We start from the raw sequence: 8,241 nt of genomic DNA on the forward strand, positions 1-8,241 counted from the left end.
TGACTTGCAGTATACTTACCACCAAGAAACATTATTGTATGGAAAATAAGTCTTGTCAAACCAATCTCATTTCATTCTGTTGGTAAGATTATAAGTTAGCTAGATAAACATAATGCTAGAGATGTAATATGTATTTGGGAAGGCCATGTAATGCTTGGGTTAGCAGCACATAACTTTTGTATTTTAAATTTTAGTATTACACAGTGCCAACAAAAATGCTAAATGGATTGAGAGCTAGATTTTTTGGCATATAAGAATGTGTTATTTTCATGAAATGAAGATAGTTTCTGATGGATTTCTGCAGGGGTTGGTAGCAGAACTATCAGTATTCAACATTTTTGTCAGTGGCTTGGAAATAAATATAAAATTATAGATTATAAAATTTACCGGTGACATATTTTGGGAGGAATGCTAGTGAATTTGAAAAGGTACATTGAGTGAATAACGGTGTGGGCAGAGCAGGAGTACAGAAACATGCAGATCGCTGTTATCTCTCTGAGAAGTGTCTCAGTGCCTGAGTAGATGAAGAACGAGAAGCAAGCAGGACCTGTGCAGGACAGGGTGACCGCACCCCTGGATAGGATGAGGACTGTAACAGACTGGCCATGTAGAGTGGTACTGGAAAGGACGGATGCTGCAATCTTTTTGTTTATAAAGATTTGCACAAATATACCAAAAATGAGTTTGCAGCTCTATGTGCAGCACACAAATAGTGCTGCTGGTTCCAGAGGGTACTACTTAAAAAAGATGAAGAAAAAATTGAGAGAGTGCAGAGAAGAGTTATTAAAACTGTTTGAGGGCTGCTCTTCTAGCCAAGAGCTCTTAAAAGGCTCAGTCTGTTTAGCCTATCTGAAAGAAGAGTATCTTGATTACAATCTACAGATATATTTTGTTGGGAGAGAATAGCAGATATTAAAGGATTCTTATGGAAAGGTATAACAAGAGGTGGTACCTAGAAGTTGAGGCAGACAAACTGAAAATGGGAAATTAGAAACAATATTTTCAAAATGTGATTAACCATGGAAATGACAATATGTCCAACTGAGTATCTTCAAGTCAAGACCTGATGCTGTTCTGGGAAACACGGTTTAGCCAAAACAACTTTCTCATTCCAGTAGAAGGGTAATGAATGTAAATATGATATTAAAAAGTGACATCTGATGGTCTGACTGCTCCATTCTGAGCCTACTGGTCTCTGAAACTCCAACCTTAGTAAGGCTTAGTGAGCTCCCCAAGGAAAAATGTTTGGGCTGTGACTGCTTTTAGCTCTGTGTGTTCATATTTTTCACCAGAGTGGAGTTGCCTTTGGCTGATAAATCGGTTTCCTTCTCTGACAAGCTGTCAGTGTAATTCCAAAAGGCTCACTGGATCTACCATCTTTCTAGCAGCTGCATTTGTGGCTGTTTTTTTCTTTGGTTTCTGACATCAGCTTCTGGTTCTTTCTATTCTTCCTGATTTCTTTCCTAGCTACAGATTGTGATGATGGTGTTTACAAATAGCAGACTCTGTTCCAGAACCCTTAGCTCTACAGGAGGGTTTGGTCTATTACGGGTGGCCAGCAATACCATTGCATTCAATTATGATGCAGATTCCAAAACGTAGCCATACTTACTGGCTGTTGCTATACACCTTGTATAAACAGCTATGTTTGAAAAAGCTGGGCTCGTTTCCCCCCATCTCTTTCCTTGTTTGTATGTTGTTTTAAAAACAAGTTCCACAGGCAGACCAGAGGCTGGCTGCAGAAAGCAAATTGCAGCAGACTGAGGAAATTGGAAGCAACTGCCTTTGTGTTTGTTTATAATTGAATGAGTTCTACACATGAATGTTGTTTTGAGGCTTCTCTCTCTAACGAGCAATGCTGTAAGTAGAGCATTATGCTCCCACTCCCCATTGCCATTCCTTTGCTCTCCCCAGTCCTAAACCCCAGATTTTATTTTGGGTTTGGGGCTGACTGTGGTCCTTTCATAAGATCACAGGATAATTCAGATTTGTTTGCCAACATTTCATAGTACCAAGTCATGTGCGACGGGGTCTCTCCTCATTCAGCTCAGATGGGCATGACATCCAAGGACTGGTCATCAAGCTTTAAAAGGTGTGTGTGGGAATTGGGGGTATGTAAGTCTGAAGCTTTCATGATTGTATGTTGTAGAAACAAATGCTATTGGAAGTAGTACAGAGGAAGACACCAGAAGCCAAAAAGAGACAAGTACTGAGTGCAATGAAAGCTGAAAACAGAGAAGAGGCTGGAAGAAGTGGAAGAAAAAGAGTAGAAAGTGAAATGCCTGAACAAGGAAGCTGAAAAGTCTTCTGAAACACGCCATCTTCAACAAAAAGGAGTTTAGTTTTCACTAAATCGATGCCATTGTACCGAAGTGATGTACTTACTGAGTTTGAATCTGTTTGCTAATCATTGATCTAGTGTAACTGAGTAACCAGGTCCACTTTTACAATTTATCTCACTGTAAAAGGGAACAATTCAGAAACTGATTTGGCCAACTAAATACAACTTCTGTGTTTAGCACACCTGACACAGTGGGCTTTTTTTGGCTGTGAAAAGTGCAGGGCTTTTGTAGTGTAGCCTGCAGAACAAAATATTTTTGGCAACCACTTGATTAGACTTCAAGTAGATGAATCCATCTACTGACAACCTTGCTGCCACTTAAGTCTCTAGAATTTTCTCTAGACAAAGGTTTGTAAATGCATCTGAATGCCTCTCCTGTGCACCAAGCACAGTATATTCTGTCTTCAATCTTCTAAAGCATCAAGGTGAAAGCATGGGCTGATAGTTTTCCAGACTCAGGATGACAAATGCCACTGTGCTGGGAGTAATTTCTCAGGGTGCGGGCATGTTTTCTAAACAAAATCATGACAGAGACTTTCACACAGCCAGAGCAGCAGGCGCAGACAGTAGACCACTGATTTTCTGTCTTTGATGGGGCTCTGAACTGTTCTGCTGTGTTTACAAAATAACCCTTCGAGAGATCAGAGATGTCAACAGCTGGATCAGCCTTTGAGGAGAGCAGAATGAAAATGGCAGCTGCAGTGTACAGGCCTTTATTGCCACACAGCAGTCCCAGCTGCAGCTAGCACCTACATGGTCATTAACGCTAACTAACTTTGTATTTAAACTTAGGAAATTACACAGTCTGTGGGAGAGATGTGGGAAGAGCTGCTGGTGTTCCCACATACCTCTGCCCTGAAAATGGAGGTAGGGTCTTGTCTAATTAGTTACATGCAGAGAATTGTGAGTAAAGGCCCCTGTATTGTTTCTGTCTTCCTCCAGTAATGCCTGAAATGCAGATTCCTATTAAACAATAATGAGAATTTGCACTGTTTGTGCTGTATTTTGTATTCAGAGGGATTATGGATATGTTTAGCAAAGCTGTGATTACAGATTATTTCAAGCAGCAAGAACTGATGGCCTCTCATTCACAAGAGCACATAGGGCAATAACATCTTTTTCCTTTAAATCTAGGCTCCTGCTTTGAGGCAGAGCTCTCAGATGATGAATTTTTGTTGCTGTCATTAATCATTTTACCATGTTTTACGTAAGAAGCTGGTTAACCCAAGAGTGCAGTTTAAAACGGGAGGACTTCCAGCAGGCTGATGAGCTGCCGTGTCAAGTTTATTATAACCTGGAAGCTGCAGTTTCCCAGGGGAATGTAACTGCAGGTAAAGACAGGTGGTGTGCTGTAACTCACTTTCTTGGGGAAATAAGTCTTAATGAGCAATGTGTCCATGTCTCCAAATCCCTCCTTAAGCTTTGATGCAATAGGAAACTTAAGCCAAGTAGGAAAGAGAAAATGTCCTCTGTAATGAAAGCATTTAGGTAGAGGAGAAAGTCTGACTTTTCCTCAAGCTGTTTTAAGTCAACTCAAAAGCCGTATGGCTTCTTGCACCACAGCTGCTCAAGCAGCACAGGAAACACTGACTTCCAAGTTAGTAACTTCAAACCATAACTTGTGTTGTCTTTTGCACTGTAGGGATGTAATGGGGAAATATGAAGGGAGCTGCATTCAGGGGAGGAGGCAATTAAAGGAAACAAAGGATCCCAAGTTGCAGGACATCAGGTATTATTAATGGTTTTGGAACACCTTAATTACAGATTATGTGGGGAAACCAAGCAAGACTGTGCCCTTGTAATTTGCCTAGGTGCATGCCTATGACTGCAGGTATTTTTTTTAGAGGATCTCCTAGCAGCAGTGAGAGCTTTCTAGCCCTTAATTGAATTAACCCAGAACTTAAACATTTAGCAAAAATCTTTCATCTCAGATGTTTGTTAGGTAACTTTTTAACACGATGCTTACATAATTCATGTAGCTTAAAAAAGCTTGATTAGGGATTTCTATTCCTACCTGCCTTAAGCTGCTGCTTCTCTCTCTGTGTTACCAAATCCTACTGTCAGTCTGACAAACACATGCAAGAAAAATTGATGGGTGATATATAAATTCCTAGTAAATGGAATAAACATGAAAACTCCAATGGTCTTTCAAGGTGCCATGAAGAATATAAAGCATTACAAATTTAATTATAGTTTCCTTCTGCAGGAAAATGTTAGTTATTCCTGCCACAGGAAACTGGGAAATGCTCATTAGCACACTGCTGAAGACAAGACATGAATCAAACACGGGGAAATAAAGAACAGGGAAGTATCTTTAATTAATGCACAAATATACTTGGCTTCTCTTTCTTTAAGCCAATAAAGTTCAGGGGAAAAGTTGGTGCAAAACTTTTAAGTGACATTGATGCTACTATGCACAAGGAAAGCAGCTGTGACAGAAAGGAGATCATTCTTTTTCCCCCCTGCAATGAGCTACCATTGTAAAGCACGGTGCAGAGCTGGAAAAAATGGCTGAGGAGCTTGGATTTCTCTATGCTTAACACAGAAACTCCATTGAACTATATAAACAGCTGGTCTGAAAAGTGTTAGAACTCTGTATTGTGATTCTTTTTATTCCCGTGTTTGTAACAATAGATGGATGCTGTGAAGGTTTGGTGGTATTTTATTTTTGTTTTTCCTTCAGAAAGGTGAAAGGAAGACTGCAGAGCTGTTGGTCTATAGTACAAGCAGTACAAGAAGTGATTTTCCTGGTAATAAGTCAATATTAAATAGGTGTAAGTTTTGATGCATTAACACTAGCACTTCTCATACAGCAGTCCAGACTTGTATCATGTAAAGATTTGTCTTATCTATTCATCTGAGTTGCACTGTACCTGACTTCAGACCTATCTGTGTCAGGGTGGCAACTGTTACTTGCAATAGCCCTGGTTTGACTGTAAAGGAGAAGGTCATTTTGAAACAGGTCACGTCAACTCCAGGAATTGTCCACAGACTGACTTCAGACAGTTTGTAACTGCTGTAGATTAGAAGTTTGAGCCATGTCTTCTATCTTTTTCTCTATTCCTTCTTCTCTATTCTCACATCTTTCTCTTCTTCCCTCTCTAATAACGCACTAGGCCATGGCCTGGCTCAGTTGCTGCACTTCTTCTGGATTTCATGTGACACTTGCATAGCCACCCTCTTAAGCCCCTGCTTCAGGATTCATGGATGCTGAACAGATCGTGACCAGACTGGGTAGTTCTGCGCTCCAGGCAGCTGCCAGCTGCTCTCCTTGCTGCTTTAGCAGAAGGCCTGAGTCCCTTGGACATCCACCCTGAAATAATGCCAGAAACAGCAAAGCAATGTGGTCTGAAACGTCTTTTATCATACCTGGGAAGGAAGAGGAACACTGTCTCAATTAACAAGTCCAAGATTACAGCTACACAGCAAAACCACCCTCACCTCCTTGCCCAAAGTTGGTGGGAAAGGTTAACGTAGGTTTAAGAAGTGGTATAGCAACACCACATTGTACATAGCTACAAATCGGGGTTGAATCACATTACAGCCAATAGGAAGCATAGCATTTGATACAATCAGGATTGCTTTAGTGGCTGAAGGTTTAGCATTAAGTGGCTGCATCTCTGCTTTTCAGAAATCTACAGAGATAAAGACTGGAATTCACTAGGGAATTTAGTGTCACTGGGAACAGATGGTTAACGCCCATCCACACACACCTTTTAATCTTGGCTTTCAACAGGACCTGGAAAGACAGAGTTGGGGGGAAAATAATCGCATATAATGAAGTAGACTTGGTGGAGCAAGAAGTTTCTGCTTCCCTGAGATGTCTCCTGCTGGAAGAATAAATGCTGATACACTTATCACTATGAATGAAAAGGAAATGGTATGAGCTGTAAAAATTGCGGATAGTTGCAAATAGGCTTTGTTCTAATTTGTGTCAAGGTCATCCATGAGCTGCTTTTCCCAGACTAAGCAATTTATTATTCTATCAGTACTATGCAGTGTTCTCTGTGTGTTTGGTTTTTCATTGGGGTAGTTTGGGTTTTCTTCTACCTTAACATTCTTCTTAGAGGTCATAAACAAGAGCTTCTGCATTTACTTGAGTTCTGCTTTAACTCTGTGTTGTTGATAACACAGTATGCTCTGTCACTCAAGTCCAGGGCAACAAGCTTGCAGCATCCACTCAACATGGGGATTACCAGCAGCAACAGAAGAGGAAAAACAAACATTCAAAGACTGCAGACAGCAATGGCATTGGTAATAAGCTGGTATGGTTGCAAAATGAGCAAATTCTTCACTGGTTTGCAAGCTGTGATTTGTACATATATCCAGGCAGGTTTCATCTGGACAATACAGCAAACCTTTCTTGAGATTTAAGAGCAAGGTGAAAAGCAGGTATGACTCCCAAGTGTTCAAAAAATCAACTAAGAAAATCAGGCAGGAGGAGCTATTCAGTTAGGGAAGATCTGGAAAAGACTCTTCTTTCTGAGTACCATGCCATGGTTGGTAACTATTCTTAATGTTACCTATGCTTTCAGGCGCCTAGCAGATGGAAGGAAAGAATGGCAGATAGGCTATCACCACACCTAAATGAAAAGTCTTTTCCTGCTGTCTTCGTAGAAAAAAAGGCTGGTCTGGAAGTAAACCCACATGTATTTTTAATCAGTCCAGAGCATTTTAGAAAATGCCACTGAACTGGCAAGCTTGAAGAAAAACATTTTATATACAATTAAGAGAGGCAGGAATATTCCAGTGCTGCGTCATATGTACTTCAACATATTTGGATGAAGTGTTCAATACCAACTCCTATCAGGTTACTTGACAATCCATTTTAAGCACTGGGTGATGCAGATCCTCTTCTGAGTAAGAGCAGCACTGCATGGCTTCCTGCAGACAACGTACCACACTACAGGAAGGGCAGCAGTTGGAACTAAAAGGCTTCCTTTTATTGTGGTAACCTTACAACATGGTGGTGCAAAGCACAGCTAAGTGCTTAGAGGAAAAGCATGGGGTCTGGTGGGTTTTGGTTTGTTTTTTAAAACTGCTTTCCAATTGCATCCCCCAACCACCACACCCTGCCCGATGCAGTGCCCTCACCCCCAGAGGTTGCTGCCTGTACACTGAATCTTTGATGCCTGTTTGAAGATGACTCATCAAAAGTACCAATCTGCACCTTCCCCAGCATCTTCTCTCCCCTCCCTCTAGAAAAGGGAAGGGCAACTCTGTGCTCAGTACTACACTAAGTAGGAGGAAAATAAAAAATAAATAAAATAAAAAAAACAAAACCTAACCATGTGCGCCTCTCTCTTGCATGGAAAAAAAATCCTCCTTTTATAGCCCAGCCATTAAAGGACTCAAAGGTGTCTGTCAGAGATGTGTCCAAATGTATTGCAGCTTTTGATGTGTTAAAATACCAGCTCTGTGCCTTTTAGCATCATCCACATACCTGTGAGCACTGAATAATCAAATACGTCAGTACTTGTTTTATAAATAACTTAAGAACTTAGATTAAATTCAGGCAACCTTTAACAGCATTGCACTGGTTAAACACTGAATAAAGAACTTCAGTTAGAAATGCTGTAGTATTTAGAGACTAGGGATTTCTAGAATAAGATTAACATCCTTCATTACTGAAACAAGCTTTATTTCATTTATGCTTGCTGCTACATCAAACCAGGTCACAATATGCTCAGAATGCTGTGGAATCAGTTATCAAATAACATTCATTTTAAGGTATGCTTTAAATGAAGGACAAGGTGACTGATGACTATCCAAGGTCAGCTGTCATTAGAGAAGCCATCAAATGTTATTCTAGCACATTCCAGGAACCAGATGCCAATTTGGAAGTAGAACAATATCATCAGTATGAAGCACTTCTGTACCATGGCAGCAGTAAAAAGGGC

General features: G+C 40.5%; 1 long non-coding RNA gene across 1 annotated transcript; it reads right to left on the reverse strand.

The window, feature by feature from the left end:
* Nucleotides 1-5,683: 5,683 nt before the first annotated feature.
* Nucleotides 5,684-6,758, reverse strand: LOC130601260 (uncharacterized). The gene is made up of 2 exons (XR_008972628.1): nucleotides 6,392-6,758; nucleotides 5,684-6,168 (listed from the first exon to the last, which is right to left on the reverse strand). It is a non-coding gene; the product is annotated as an uncharacterized LOC130601260 (long non-coding RNA).
* Nucleotides 6,759-8,241: the final 1,483 nt, after the last annotated feature.

This window comes from Pezoporus wallicus, unplaced genomic scaffold (assembly GCF_028554395.1).
Source record: "Pezoporus wallicus isolate ANWC-B61680 ecotype Strahan unplaced genomic scaffold, APGP_CSIRO_Pwel_v1 contig_7505, whole genome shotgun sequence".
In the NCBI taxonomy this organism is placed as follows: Eukaryota; Metazoa; Chordata; class Aves; order Psittaciformes; family Psittacidae; genus Pezoporus; species Pezoporus wallicus.